A 16467-nucleotide genomic window follows, 5' to 3' on the forward strand; every position below is an offset into this window, starting at 1 on the left:
GAGCACCGGGGTCGGGGTCGGGGGCGAGGGCCGGGTCTGGGGCGAGCGCCGGGGTCGGGGGCTAGCGCCGGCGCCAGAGTCAGGGGCGAGCGCCGGGGCCGGGTCGGGCGCGGCGGTGCGACGGGGGAGAGTGGGGATTTTGGGGGGGGAGGTGGGATGAAGCAGGGTGGGTGAGAATTTTGGGTTAAGTGGACGTAGTAGTAGCGCATTTGGACAAAACGCACTTCTACTACCTTCAGTAGCTGTAGCGCTTTATACGAAATTCGCTTGTACTAACTTCAGTATCTGTAGCGGTTTAGGAAAAACGCGCTACTACTACCTTCGCTACTGCCAGTTTTCCTTTTTCTTTTCCTTTATTTTATCCCACTTTTATTTCCTGAGGGTAGTGAACGAAGGGAGGGTGATATATATTGCATCTTGACGGTTAAATATGTATGCAAAATAGGAACATATATATTACACATCATTGGACCCATGCATAATAATGGCTAAGTGTGTATACAAAATAGGAACATATATATATTACATCATTTGACTGATAACATAAGTTTCCTCAGTGCGGACGTTTTCGTTTTTGAGTCAGCTTCTTTCCCTTCTTGTTCGTCGAAGAATAATTGAGCCCCTCATTGTGACTTTGCCTTTTCCATGGAGTACGATTTTTCTTAGGTAATGTAGTATTGATTCTTCTTTTGACGTATACTTCATCATCATCGTCATCTTCCCTCATTGGGTTGCCTTATTGATCATAGTCTTCCTCGTTGGTGACTCCATCCATTCCAATGATGTTCCTTTTGCCTCTCCTCAGGACAACACGGCGGGGATTGCGCGGGTCAGTTATGAAGAAGCATTGTGTCACGTGCTTAGCCTGTACCCATGGCTCATTTTTTGCGATAGCGTTCATGGTAGCGCTCTTGGCGTTGGGTATAGTCATGGTAGTGAAAATCCGGCTTTCTCTTTCGACATTCTTAGCCCATCTGACACGGAACATCGTCGTGTGTTGTGCAGTCCAGAGTAGTCAAGCTCCCAGATCTCCTCGACCCTTCCAAAAAATCGTTCAGTTGTGCCGTTGTCGCTGCCGGTCATGCATTTCATCGTCACCCCTGAGTTCTGATCATCACTGTCCATATCTTTGGCCTCTGTGTAGAACGTGTATCCGTTGATATCATATGCCCGATAGGTTACGAGGTTGGGCGAGGGGCCATGCGCAAAGGCGTATATGAGCAATCCCTCCTTACAGCCCTCCTCCGGAGGATTAGCAATAATATGCTCTTTGAACCAATGCAGGAAAGTGGAGTTGTGCTCTCTAGTAACTTCGGCGTCCGTCCTGCATACCCCCCGGTCACGATACTTCTTTGCGATAATTTCTTTGTCCAGTGCCACGAAAGGATCTACCTCGTCTAGGTGTTGTAGCACTACCGAGTTTGCTCTATCAAAGTCGCTGCGTTGATCTGAGTATGCCACGTGCAGTTCCCTGCGACCGTTGCAGTGACCATCTCCTTCGAGCCTCCCATCGTGCTTGTTAACGGGCAAACCAACACTAACACCAGGCGGCTGGTCTGCGCCATATAGAAAATTCTCACAGAAAGAGATGCACTCTTGTGCCAAATAGCCCTGGACGATGCTTCCATCTGGACGGGAAATGTTACGAACGAATCCTTTGATGATCCCATTCATCCTCTCAAATGGCATCATGTTGTGCAGGAATGACGGCCCCATGTCTATTATGTCATCCACAATATGGACACACAGATGCACCATCACGTCAAAGAACGCGGGCAGGAAGTACATCTCAAGCTCATTCAGTATCACAATGATCTCTTCCTGTAGCCTTTGGAGCTGCTTCACACTGATCAACTTTTGAGAGATGATGTCGAAAAAGTTGAAGAGACCAATAAGCGTGTCACGGACGTGCTTGTCCATTATCCCTCTAAGGGCAACAGGTAGTATCTGCGTCATCATCACATGACAGTCATGAGACTTCATCCCGCTGAACCTTTTCTTGTCCGTGTCTAGATATCTGCTTATCTTGCCACAGTAACCGGAACTAACTTTGACTTCGGTAAGGCACTTAAAGAAGGCATTGATCTCAGCCTGATTTAAGGTGAAGCAAGAAGGGGGCCAATAATCCTCTTTCTTTATTTTCTTTCCCTTCTTCTCCCGTGCCTCTGTCTCCGTCTCTGTCTTGTCTGACATTTTACAGGGCGGCATGTGCAGATCTTCCCTAATTTTCAAATCTTGCATGTCTTTTCTTGCCTTCGGCCCATCCTTGGTCTTATCCGGCATGTTCATCAGTGTTGCGAGCAAGCTCTCAAGGACATTCTTACAGATATGCATTTGATCAAGGCAATGAGGTGTATCGAGTTTGTGCCAGTACTCCAAGTCGCAGAACACATACCTCGTCTTCCATACCTTCAGCAGCGGCTCCGGCGCCTTTCTCATCATCTTTCCCGGCACAGGGCACTCCTTCCAGTTTTTCAATAGCTCATCGATTTCGGCACAGCTCCGCTTACGTGGAGGTCCTCGATGCTCAGCGTGACCATTGAATAGATCTCCACGGTTTCTCCACGGGTCGTCCTGTTCAAGCCATCTTCGATGCCCCATGTACACGATTTTCCCAGACCCGCCATCTTTCCTTGACGTTAGCTGCTGAGACGTCGTATCATCCATGCACCACGTGCATCCGCAATATCCATGGCACACCTGGCCTACCACATATCCGTAACAGAGATAGTCCTGCACTGTCGTGATCAGCACGGCTCTCATGTTGAAATACTCACCTTTGCTGGCGTCCCATGTCTTGGCCGGTGTTTTCCATAATGTGTCTAACTCCTCTTGAAGTAGCCCCAGATACAAATTAATATTATTTCCTGGTTGTTTCTGCCCTTGAATAAGCATGCTCATGTGAATGTACTTCGATTTCATGCACAACCAGGGGGGAGGTTGTACATCCATACAAACACGGGCCATGTGCTATGGTTGGTGTTCTGGTTGCCAAACGGATTCATGCCATCGGTACACGCACCGAGCACGATGATCCTTGCATCACATTCAAAATACCGATAGAAGCTGTTCAACGCTCTCCATTGGCTTCCAACCTTCACGTGTCTCAGCTTCGGATCATCTCCATCGTCGGGCTTCTTCCTCTTCGCGTGCCAGCGCATTAGCTTTGCTTCCTTGGGATCTACAAAATACCTCTGGAGACGGGGAGTGATCGGTAAGTACCATACAACTTTCTAGGGACATTTCTTCCTGGCCTTCTTGTATCGAGAAGCATTGCACACCGGGCAGCTTGTTTTTTCCGCGTGCTCCTTCCGATAAATTGTGCAATCGTTGATGCATGCATGGTATCTAACGTGTAGCAGATCAAGAGGGCACACGATCTTCTTGGCCTCATCAACACTAGTAGGACATAGATTACCCGCGGGAAGAACATCCTTTAGGTACTTGAGATGCTCATCGAGGCTAGTGTTGGTCCATTCGTTTTTAGCCTTCGTCTTCAGGAGTTGGAGCGTGAAACTCAAGCGGGTCACCTCAGGATTGCAACCATCATACAATGAAGTGTTCGAGTCTACCACCAGTTGCTCCAGCTTAGCCTCCTGTCTAGAAGCAGCTCTCTCAGTACTCATCTCCTTGCGAAGCAATGCTTGAACATGAGGGTCCCGCACGATTGAACTTAGTACCGATGAACTCTGCTGCGTGGAGTCCATGTCGTTCTCTCCGCCGCCATGTCCGACCCCTTCTCCTCCGCCATGTCCGGCCCCTTCTCCGCCGCCATGTCTGGCCTCTTCCCCGCCGCCATTATCGATCATCTCTTCGTCTTGCCCCGTGTCATCATTGCCCGCCCCGTCGGCATCCTCTACATCGTCATCCTCATCTTCAATTATCCACCGCGTATAGCCATCCATGAAACCAGTCATGAGCATGTGCGCTTCGACACGACCATCGTCATGGGGGTCGAGCCAAACTATTCCTTTGCATTTTGGACACGGACATAAAACCTCTGTCCGGTTATTTTCTTTCATGTCCTGCACCGCCGACCGCAACCACCTGTCCACCATCGTTCCACTGACCATCGTCAACTCTCCACGATAATAATAAACAAATTGATTATAAAAACGCATGCATGCATCAAAGTCATACAAAAATTTGGCATGACCTTCCCTAAAAATAGGACATATATGGATCTAGAGCTTGCCCGGAATTCGCCGAAACGAAAATAAATCGACATTTCGGCAAAACATAGGCAACTCAAAAGCACAATTTGGCATGTCACACACACAATTTCCACAAACATATCACACACACATAAACATATTTTCATTTTGCAAAAGCATGAAATTTTCATCACCTCTATCTCGATCGAGATCGAGCACACGGTGGAGATGATGTTGTAGGGAGATCAAAAGTGCACAAATCTCTTGTTGACAAAGATAGATCTAGTTAGGTGGCAAATAGGTCACTTAACTAAATGCTACATCTACCTAGCTAGCTAATTTGGGAGGAGACAACTTCAACTAGTGTAGGGGAAAGGAAAAAGAGAAAGGAGATGCATTAATGGAGGTGGTGTAGTTAGGTAGGAGTAATGAAAAGAGAGAAAGGTGGATAGAAGAGAAAGAGTAATGGGGGAGAAGTATTGAGGAAGAAGAAGATTGAGAGTGGGAACATGTGGGGGAGGTAGGGGGAAGGTAAGAGAGGAGGGGGAGGGGAGGCACCGGTGGGGAAAGGTGGTGGGTTGGTGCGGGTTAGCAGTAGCGCGGGCGAAGAAACGCACTGCTGCTAAAGAATTAGCAGCAGCGCGCTTTGGGCAACGGCGCCACTGCTAACAGTGACAATTTTTTTTTGCCAATTTGAAATGTAGCAGCAGCGATCCCAGTAAAAGCGCGCTACTACTACATCCGCAGCAGTAGCGCGGTTCGGGCCACGACGCTACTGCTAAATGGAGCTCGGTGAACACCGCCGGTGGATATTTGTAGCAGCGCGGTTTACACAGAGCGCGCTACTGCTAAAAACTTATCAGCGGCGAGTTTCCCGCACACTCGCTGCTACTAATTAGCAGCAGCGCTCCTTTTTTGAGCCGCGCTGCTGCTAAGATTCTGTGTATAGGCTTTTCCCTAGTAGTGGAGGCCTTCCTCCGGATTCCGCCTCACTTTGGCCTGTGGTTGAAGATTTTCAATGTGAAGCCCAAGGTGGTGAGTGGCGAACACGCTGAGTGCGGCGGCGCCATGGTGAGCAAGATGCCTAAGGTCGTTTGGCCGAAGGGCACTTTTAACGACTCCGTCAAGGAATGGCAGCAGCAGTGGTTTTATCTCACCGAACCACGCGGTGAAGAATGGGCAGCAGCTCCTGAGTTCAGATCCGGAGCTCTGCTGCGGCTTACGTCCTGGCCCAAGAAGGGCCCGAACTGGTGCTCGTCCGATGAGCTGTCACTTCTCCTGACGTGTGTTTGGAGCATGGTCGACAAGGGCGTCAAGCTTGTTGACATTGTCCAGGTGATGCTAGTTCGCCTCGTTCTCCCCTGCCAGTGTCGAGCCTATACTTTATGGGAATTTGACCCATCCGAGCACCAAACCCCCCGGGAGCTCCATGATTCCTCACACGAGGATATTTAGAAGGTGCTCTTTAAGTCTAGCAAATCATGGCCGAACTTTTCTGAGGACCGGGGGTATCAATTATCCCATTCTGCACGCCCGGTAAGTTATAGCCACGCCCCGTCCGTCCAGGCTTCAGCTGGTGTATCATGAGGGGGGGCGTTTTAATCGTGCTTCATTGTGGCTTTAGGGATGGATAAAAAGGGTGGAGCGGATACAATGGTCGGCCCCACTGCCGGAGGAACCAGCACTACTAGGGAAAAGCCTATACACAGAATCTTAGCAGCAGCGCGGCTCAAAAAGGAGCGCAACTGCTAATTAGTAGCAGCGAGTGTGTGGGAAACTCGCTGCTGATAAGTTTTTAGCAGTAGTGCGCTCTGTGTAAACCGCGCTCCTACAAATATCCAACGGCGGTGTTTACCGAGCTCCATTTAGCAGTAGCGCCGTGGCCCGAACCGCGCTACTGCTATAGATGTAGTAGTAGCGCGCTTTTACTGGGATCGCTGCTGCTACATTTCAAATTGGCAAAAAAAATTGTCACTGTTAGTAGTAGCACCATTGCGCAAAGCGCGCTGCTGCTAATTCTTTAGCAGCAACGCATTTCTTCTCCCGCGCTACTGCTAAGCCGCACCAACCCACCACCTTTCCCCACCCATGCCTCCCCTCCCCCTCCTCTCTTCCCTTCCCCCTACCTCCCCCACATGCTCCCACTTTCACTCTTCTTCTTCCTCAATACTTCTCCCCCATTACTCTTTCTCTTCTATCCACCTTTCTCCCTCTTCATTACTCCTACCTAACTACACCACCTCCATTAATGCATCTCCTTTCTCTTTTTCCTTTCCCCTCCACTAGTTGATGTTGTCTCCTCCAAAATTAGCTAGCTAGGTAGATGTAGCATTTAGTTAAGTGACCTATTTGCCCCCTAACTAGATCTATCTTTGCCAATAAGAGCTTTGTGCACTTTTGATCTCCCTACAACATCATCTCCACCGTGTGCTCGATCTCGATCGAGATAGAGGTGATGAAAATTTCATGATTTTGCAAAATGAAAATATGTTTATGTGTGTGTGATATGTTTGTGGAAATTGTGTGTGTGGCATGCCAAATTGTTCTTTTGAGTTGCCTATGTTTTGCCGAAATGTCGATTTATTTCCGTTTCGGCGAATTCCGGGCAAACTCTAGATCCATATATGTCCTATTTTTAGGGAAGGTCATGCCAAAGTTTTGTATGACTTTGATGCATGCATGCATTTTTATAATCAATTTGTTTTATTATTACCGTGCAGAGTTGACGATGGTCAGTGGAACGATGGTGGACAGGTGGTTGCGGTCGGCGGTACAGGACATGAAAGAAAATAACCGGACAGAGGTTTTATGTCCGTGTCGAAAATGCAAAGGAATAGTTTGGCTCGACCCCCATGACGATGGTCGTGTTGAAGTGCACCTGCTCATGACTGGTTTCATGGATGGCTATACGCGGTGGATAATTGAAGATGAGGATGACGATGTTGAGGATGCTGACGGGGCAGACAATGATGACACGGGGCAAGACAAAGAGATGATCGATAATGGCGGCGGGGAAGAGGCTGGACATGGCGGCGGAGAAGGGGCCGGACATGGCGGAGGAGAAGGGGCCGGACATGGCGGCGGAGAGAACGACATGGACTCCACGCAACAGAGTTCGTCAGTACTAAGTTCAATCGTGCGGGACCCTCATGTTCAAGCATTGCTTCGCAAGGAGACGAGTACTGAGAGAGCTGCTTCTAGAGAGGAGGCTAAGCTGGAGCAACTGGTGGTAGACTCAAACACTCCATTGTATGATGGTTGCAATCCTGAGGTGACCCGCTTGAGTTTCACGCTCCAACTCCTGAAGACGAAGGCTAAAAACAAATGGACCGACACTAGCCTCCATGAGCATCTCAAGTACCTAAAGGATGTTCTTCCCGCGGGTAATCTATGTCCTACTAGTGTTGATGAGGCCAAGAAGATCGTGTGCCCTCTTGATGTGCCGCACGTTAGATACCATGCATGCATCAATGATTGCATAATTTATCGGAAGGAGCACGCGGAAAAACAAGCTGTCCGGTGTGCAATGCTTCTCGATACAAGAAGGCCGGGAAGAAATGTCCCCAGAAAGTTGTATGGTACTTACCGATCACTCCCCATCTCCAGAGGTATTTTGTAGATCCCAAGGAAGCAAAGCTAATGCGCTGGCACGCGGAGAGGAAGAAGCCCGACGATGGAGATGATCCGAAGCTGAGACACATGAAGGATGGAAGCCAGTGGAGAGCGTTGAACAACTTCTATTGGTATTTTGAATGTGATGCAAGGAACATCATGCTCGACGCGTGTACCGATGGCATGAATCCGTTTGGCAACCAGAACACCAACCATTGCACATGGCCCGTGTTTGTATGGATGTACAACCTCCCCCCTGGTTGTGCATGAAATCGGAGTACATTCACTTGAGCATGCTTATTCAAGGGCCAAAACAACCAGGAAATAATATTAATTTGTATCTGGGGCTACTTCAAGAGGAGTTAGACACGTTATGGAAAACACCGGCCAAGACATGGGACGCCAGCAAAGGTGAGTATTTCAACATGAGAGCCACGCTGATCACGACAGTGCAAGACTATCTCGGTTACAGATATGTGGCAGGCCAGGTGTGCCATTGATATTGCGGATGCACGCGGTGCATGGATGATACGACGTCTCAGCAGCTAACGTCAAGGAAAGATGGCGGGTCTGGGAAAATCGTGTACATGGGGCATCGAAGATGTCTTGAACAGGACGACCCGTGGAGAAACCGTGGAGATCTATTCAATGGTCACGCTGAGCATCGAGGACCTCCACGTAAGCGGAGCGGTGCCGAAATCGATGAGCTGTCGAAAAACTGGAAGGACTGCCCCGCGCCGGGAAAGACGATGAGAAAGGCGCCGGAGTCGCTGCTGAAGGTATGGAAGACGAGGTCTGTGTTCTGGGACTTGGAGTACTGGCACAAACTCGATACACCAAATTGCCTTGATAAAATGCATATCTGTAAGAATGTCCTTGAGAGCTTGCTCGCAACACTGATGAACATGCCGGATAAGACCAAGGATGGGCCGAAGGCAAGAAAGGACTTGCAAGATTTGAAAATTAGGGAAGATCTGCACATGCCGCCCCGTAAAATGTCAGACGAGACAGAGATGGAGACAGAGGCACGGGAGAAGAAGGGCAAGAAAATAAAGAAAGAGGATTATTGCCCCCCTTATTGCTTCACCTTAAGTCAGGCTGAGATCAATGCCTTCTTTAAGTGCCTTACCGGAGTCAAAGTTAGTTCCGGTTACTGTGGCAAGATAAGCAGATATCTAGACACGAACAAGAAAAGGTTCAGCAGGATGAAGTCCCATGACTGTCATGTGATGATGACGCAGATACTACCTGTTGCCCTTAGAGGGATAATGGACAAGCACGTGCGTGACACGCTTATTGGTCTCTGCAACTTTTTCGACGTCATCTCTCGAAAGTCGATCAGTGTGAAGCAGCTCCAAAGGCTACAGGAAAAGATCATTGTGATACTGAATGAGCTTGAGATGTACTTCCCGCCCGCGTTCTTTGACGTGATGGTGCATCTGTGTGTCCATATTGTGGATGACATAATAGACCTGGGGCCGTCATTCCTGCACAACATGATGCCATTTGAGAGGATGAATGGGATCATCAAAGGATTCGTTCGTAACATGTCCTGTCCGGATGGAAGCATCATCCAGGGCTATTTGGCACAAGAGTGCATCTCTTTCTGTGAGAATTTTCTATATGGCGCAGACCAGCCGCCTGGTGTTAGTGTTGGTTTGCCCGTTAACAAGCATGATGGGAGGCTCGAAGGGGATGGTCACTGCAACGGTCGCAAGGAACTGCACGTGGCATACTCAGATCGACGTAGCGACTTTGACAGAGCAAACTTGGTTGTGCTACAACACCTAGACGAGGTATATCCTTTCGTGGCACTGCACAAAGAAATTATCGCAAAGAAGTATCATGAACGGGGGGTATGCAGGACGGTTGTCGAAGTTACTAGAGAGCACAACTCCACTTTCCTGCATTGGTTCAAAGAGCATATTATTGCTAATCCTTTGGAGGAGGGCTCTAAGGACGGATTGCTCATATACGCCTTTGCGCATGGCCCCTCGCCCAACCTCGTAACCTATCAGGCATATGATATCAACGGATACACGTTCTACACGGAGGCCAAAGATATGGACAGTGATGATCAGAACTCAGGGGTGACGATGGAATGCATGACTGGCAGCGACAATGGCGCAACTGAACGATTTTATGGAAGGGTCGAGGAGATCTAGGAGCTTGACTACTCTGGACTGCACAACACGACGATGTTCCGTGTCAGATGGGCTAAGAATGTCGAAAGAGAAAGCCGGATTTTCACTACCATGACTATACCCAACGCCAAGAGCGCTACCATGAACGCTATCGCAAAAAATGAGCCATGGGTACACGCTAAGCACGTGACACAATGCTTCTTCATAACTGACCCGCGCAATCCCAGCCGTGTTGTCCTGAGGAGAGGCAAAAGGAACATCATTGGAATGGATGGAGTCGCCAACGAGGAAGACTATGATCAGTACGGCAACCCAATGAGGGAAGATGACGATGATGATGAAGTATACGTCAAAAGAAGAATCAATACTACATTACCTAAGAAAAATCGTACTCCATGGAAAAGGCAAAGTCACTGTCGGTGTCAAAACCGGGGATCTTGGGTAGGGGGTCCCGATCTGTGCGTCTAGGTGGATGGTAACAGGAGACGAGGGACACGATGTTTTTACCCAGGTTCGGGCCCTCTTGATGGAGGTAAAACCCTACGTCCTGCTTGATTAATATTGATGATGTGGGTTACAAGAGTAGATCTACCACGAGATCAAGGAGGCTAAACCCTAGAAGCTAGCCTATGGTATGATTGTTGTTCGTCCTATGGACTACAGCCATCCGGTTTATATAGACACCGGAGAGGGTTAGGGTTACACAGAGTCGGTTACAAAGGTAGGAGATCTACATATCCGTATCGCCAAGCTTGCCTTCCACGCCAAGGGAAGTCCCATTCGGACACGGGACGAAGTCTTCAATCTTGTATCTTCATAGTCTTGGAGTCCGGCAGATGATGATAGTTCGGCTATCCGGACACCCCCTAGTCCGGAACTCCCTCAGTAGCCCCTGAACCAGGCTTCAATGACGACGAGTCCGGCGCGCATATTGTCTTCGGCATTGCAAGGCGGGTTCCTCCTCCGAATAATTTATAGAAGATTGTGAACACCAGGATAGTGTCCGGCTCTGCAAAAATAAATTCCACATACCACCGTAGAGAGAATAATATTACACAAGATCAATCTGCTGACGCATTCTGTGGCGTGACGTCACACCACTCCCAAGCCTTTACTCGAATTGTTTTTATTGTTCCACCTCAGCGCGTTTTGCGAGGCGGTTTCCTTGGCACGTCTTGTCGAGGGAGAGATCGTGTTCCCCTTATTCTGGGATTCCCATCAATACGGACGTGGGTAACCCAACCGCGCCATTGATTGTGACGCTTGGGAGATAAGAGAGTTTTACCAGGCCGGTAGGGACGCCTGTTTCTGTCCGCCCATATAAGGGGATAAAGATCCAACCTTTTTACCTGCGCCTTCTTCCTCCTTGGCTTATCCATCTCTGCGAACTCGAGCTCCAGCGCCCAAGTCCGCACTTCTCACCTCAACCTTCTCCAACTATGTTCGGAGCGGGAGGCAAGTGGATGGCCTCCTCCGTCACGGAGGGGCAGATCCAGAAGCTGCGCGACGCCGTATACTTGTCCAGTGACATCGCGCACTGGCTCCCCGACGAGGGAGAGCTCATCCCCACCCCCAGGCCCCATGAGAGGGTAGTGTTCTTGCCCATTTCCTCCGTGGACTGGGCTTCCCACTTCATCCCTTCGTTCGGGGGCTCATGTTCTACTACGGCCTGGATTTCCATGATCTGGCCCCGAATTTCATCCTCAACATCTTGGCGTTTATCATCGTGTGCGAGGCCTTCCTCTACATCCAGCCCCACTTCGGCTTGTGGCTCAAGACCTTCAGTGTCAAGTCGAAGGTTGTGAAGGGCAGCCAAGCGGAGTGCGGAGGCGCCATGGTGGGCAGGATGTACCACGTTACGTGGCTGGAAGGCACTTCCGTGGAAACCATCAAGGGGTGGCAATCGGGGTGGTTCTACATCACCGAGCCGCGTGACGCCGATTGGGCAGCGGCCCCCGAATTCAGATCCGGCATCCCTACACGGCTCACCTCCTGGAAAGTGAGTGGCCTGATCTGGGAGAATTCGGAGGAGCTAACCGGACTCCAAGCCTGTATCCAGAAGCTGGTGGACAAGAAGCTCAAGCTTGTCAACGTAGTCCAGGTCATGCTCATCCGCCGGATTCTCCCGTGCCAACGACGGGGCTTCAACATGTGGGAGTTCGATCCGGCGCAGCACCAGACCCTGAGCGGGCTCTTCGATACTACGTACGAAGATGTCTAGAAGGTGATGTTCAAGGGCGCCGAAGCTCCCGCATCCGCTACCGAAGATCGCGGATTCCGCTCGCAGCGCCTGGCTGATGAGGTAAATGATTTTGCCACTTGCTTTCCATAGTTTGACTCTATGCGGGATCTAAACTCCCTTTACCTTTGACGGGACTGGCTAGCGAAGGCCGAACGGACTATCTATCCGGCCCCATTGCCAGAGGACCCAGCGGACGCCCGCCTGACGGGGCTGCTGGCTCCGGCACCCCACGTGGTGCCGGAGAAGAAGGCCAAGAAGAAGGCCACGGGGACTCGGAAGAGTTCCCGTTTTCAGGTGCTATTGGATGATGAATCCGAGGCCGACTCCTCCCACCAAGGCGAGGAGGAGAAGAAAGCCTCCCCCCCCAGCGGGGGAGGGAAGAAAAGGAAGGCCTCCCCAACAAGGGAGGCCGACGGGTCCAACAAGGGAAAAACTCTTCCCCCGGACCGCTCAGCCAACGCCACTGACGACGACGAGGACTGGCCTCCAAGGGCCAAGCCCCTGGTGAGATCGTAAGTATCCGGAATCCCGAATAACTTCATGGTTTATCTTTTTTCTTTGCCACGCAATGTCTTTCTAATGCCGCATACAACCCTACAGTCTGCCCAAGGACGATCTCCCCGCTTCGTGGAGCGGGTCCTTAGGTGCGTCGGATATGAATTCTCTTCCGACCGCCTCCACCCCCCGTGCCATGGACGACGCCGAGGTGGGATCCCAGGAAGGGACCCGCCAGGAGGAGGAGGCCCCGGAGGTGTCACAGGACAACCTTCCGGACTTTGCACCGGACTCGGCTCCGGAACCCACAGTGGCTCCGGAGTCCGGCGGGCGACACCTTCGCAAGAAGGGCAAGACTGTGACGCCGGCTGCCTCCGTCCAACCGGAGGTGCCGGATAATTTGCTGGAGGCGCTCAACGGTGCCTCTATTGAAGAGGGACACCGCACTGTTATGAGTGCGGTGATTCAGAAGGTGCAGCTCGCCAAGAGCGGGCTCACCGAAGCCTGTAGCAGCCTTCTAACATGCTTTGAGGTAAGAATTTCAATATGTATAAAATGGTACCGCATAGACAGTAGCCCCTGATGCTCGGGTCGGTGTTCGGAAAGAAAAGCCGGACTGAGGATCTAATAAGATATACACAGGAGTCATGAAAAAAATGTCAATATGGGATTGCAGGCTGCGCTGCTGACCTCTGCCGCACTGACTGCAGAGGTCAATACTTTGAAGAAGAACCTTGAGCGGTCTGAGAACAAGCTCGGCCGTGCCAAGAAGCAGCTCGAGGACAAGGAAGGTGAGTAACCCCTTATTAAAATTGCACCTTACAAAAAAGGATTTTGGTTGCAAAAAGAATGACGAGGATAACGTGGGTATTGCAGGGCCACTAACGAGGTGGCGACCCTGAAAGAGGCGGTGGCCGCGGCCGAACGCAATGCAACGGCGGAGCGCACCGAGCGAGAGAAACAGGAGGCGCGGTTGGCGGAGGTACAACAAGAGCTCCATGATCTCATGAAGAAACATGAGAGCTTGGAGCATGACTCGAAGACTCGAGAGTCTGAGCTTGCAACGACTCTTGAGAGTGCCAAAGCCGCTAAGGCCGAAGCCTACAAGGCCCTCCAGGAGATCGAGTCGGTAAAGAAAATATCAGCGGGTAAGGCATTTTTCATGCAAAGTAAGCATGTGAGTGTTAATTACCTATCGCTTACCCGAATTCGGAGCTCTCCAGGAGCGTTCGCAGATCTTCCTCGCAGCGTGTTCGATGCTGCCGCATTCTATCGGGCCGAGGAGGGGAGCTCGACGGAGAAGGTCTTCTGGTCTCAGTATGCTGAGGCCGGACATCCGGTTCCCCTTAGCGACCAGCTGAAGCATCTTGGCGAGCTCCACAAGGGGGCCGAACAGGCCATGAAGGGCCTCATAGTTCTGCTGTGGCCTAAGGAGGCTATGCCTGGGAGCTACTTTGGCCTGGTGCGGCGGCTGGTGGATGCGTGCCCGTGGGTTGAAGTTATCAAGCACTCCGCCTGTATTGAGGGTGCCCGTCGGGCCCTTGCCTGCGCGAAGGTGCACTGGGGCAAGATGGATGCCCAGAAGCTTGTGACGGACCCCCCACCAGAGGGCAAGGAGCATCGCACGCCCGAGATGTATTATAAGAGTGTGCTGAAGGGCGCCCGCACTATTGCGGGTGAGTGCTCCAAAGATGTAATATTTCAGTAGACTCACATTTTGTTATCTTGTGTGCTGAAAACTTGGTTCATATGCGCTAAGCAACGCTTGTTAATTTAAAATATTACCTTTTGTGCGGCTGTTTATCAAATCTGAGAGATGGCAAGTCGTCGGCTTCAGCCCCCATGCCACGAGTGCTGGGGTGTTCAGGATAAAATCGAGCGCTCTTGTTCCCATTTTTGTGTCCATCTAGGGAGGCGCTCGACACAGCGAACAAGGCAACCAGACTTATAATGCTTGAACACTCTCACTTAGCCATAGAATTCTATAATTTTAAATTTCGGCGAAGCCCCTAGTCTTCGGAAGGCCGAATTTGGGGCGCTATCCACGCCTTGGCCGGACAGCATCTGGCTCATCGCTCTAAGCGGTATAAGTCTTTAAGGACTCGCAAAAAACCTCTCGAATAGCGACCGGCTCTCGCCTCATCATGACGGTCAGTTTTAGCTTTCTCCACTGAGGCGTTAATCCAGCTCAACTGGGGCGGAATCACAGTGGTTCTCCCAGTGCTACCTTAGCCGATATAATGGAACGTAAGGTACCAAAACATGGGAGCCGGGCAAACCCAACTATTGACCCAAGACATGATTCGAAGCCGATGCATATAGTGCTATAAGTTCGGGGTGCCGCACTTGTGAAAGTGTTCGGACTCATCACACCATGATTCGGGGAACATAAGCCCCTGATGTGTATTAGCCGTACCAAAGTGTACGAATGCAATATGCCGTGAATAAACATATGTATGAAAAGGAAATGCAATTATAAGCAAAAAGGTGCTGCATTGTTTTATTCAATAAGTGCTGCTACGGATGCAGAACGATACAAATAGTGCGATAAGCAAGGTATGGGACTGTTAAACATGTCCCCCTCCAGGGGTAGGCTACAGATTGGTGTATAAAAATGCTCGTAACAGAGACCACCTGTATATTTGATGTAGCCTTTATCCTTCCCTGGCTGTTGCGTCGTGAGTTCGGCAGATCTGCTGCCGAACAGGGCTTCTGACAAACGGAGTCCTGTGTGTAAAAAGTAAAAGGTAAAAAGAAAAGAAAAAGAAACGACACACTTGAGAGCCCCTGGGGCGGTTGAGCCGTAGTCTGGGTTTATCGTGGTCATGCCCCTCTCCCCATGCCATGGTATCTTCAGAGCATAATGGTGTACGCGAAGGATCTGCTTTAAGGTTTCGCAGGAGCTGGGGTTGGGGCCGCACTGCTACGCGTGCTCGGAACGTGCCAGGTGGTCTTGTTGTAAGTTACTCCGGGCGCGCTTAGCTGTGTCCGGCCGCTTAAAGGCCGGACTCGAGAATTGCCTTAAGAGGCTGCATTGCACTTCTGCCGCGAGAGCCGCTGTATGTTCCTCCGTGCGGAGAGAATGTTCAGTGTTTCCGTTGACCGTGATGACTCCTCGAGGGATTGGCATCTTGAGCTTGAGGTATGCATAGTGCGGCACCATGTTGAACTTTGCAAACGCAGTACATCCGAGCAAGGCATGATAGCCGCTGCAGAACGGGACTATGTCGAAGATTAACTCCTCGCTTCGGAAGTTATCCGGGGATCCGAAGACCACTTCTAGTGTAATTGAGCCTGTACAATTGGCTTCTACACCTAGTATGACGCCTTTAAAGGTCGTTTTGGTAGGTTTAATCCTTGAGGGGTCTATGCCCATTTTGCGCACTGTATCCTGGTAAAGCAGGTTCAGGCTGCTGCCGCCGTCCATCAGGACTCTGGTTAGGTGAAATCCATCGACGATTGGGTCTAAGACCAGTGCGGCGAATCTGCCATGGCGGATGCTAGTGGGGTGGTCCCTTCGGTCAAAAGTGATCGGGCAGGAGGACCATGGATTGAACTTCGGGGCAACTGGCTCCATCGCGTAGACGTCCCTGAGTGCACGCTTCCGCTCCCTTTTGGGTATGTGCGTTGCATATATCATGTTCACCGTCCGCACCTGTGGGGGGAAACCCTTCTGTCCTCTATTGTTCGGCGGTTGGGTCTCGTCCTCGTCATCGCTATGTAGCCCCTTGTCATTGTTTTCGGCGATTAACTTGCCTGCCTGCTTGAATACCCAACAGTCCCTGTTGGTGTGGTTAGCTGGCTTTTCGGGGGTGCCGTG

This window comes from Triticum dicoccoides, chromosome 1B (genome assembly GCF_002162155.2).
Source record: "Triticum dicoccoides isolate Atlit2015 ecotype Zavitan chromosome 1B, WEW_v2.0, whole genome shotgun sequence".
Classification (NCBI taxonomy): domain Eukaryota; kingdom Viridiplantae; phylum Streptophyta; class Magnoliopsida; order Poales; family Poaceae; genus Triticum; species Triticum dicoccoides.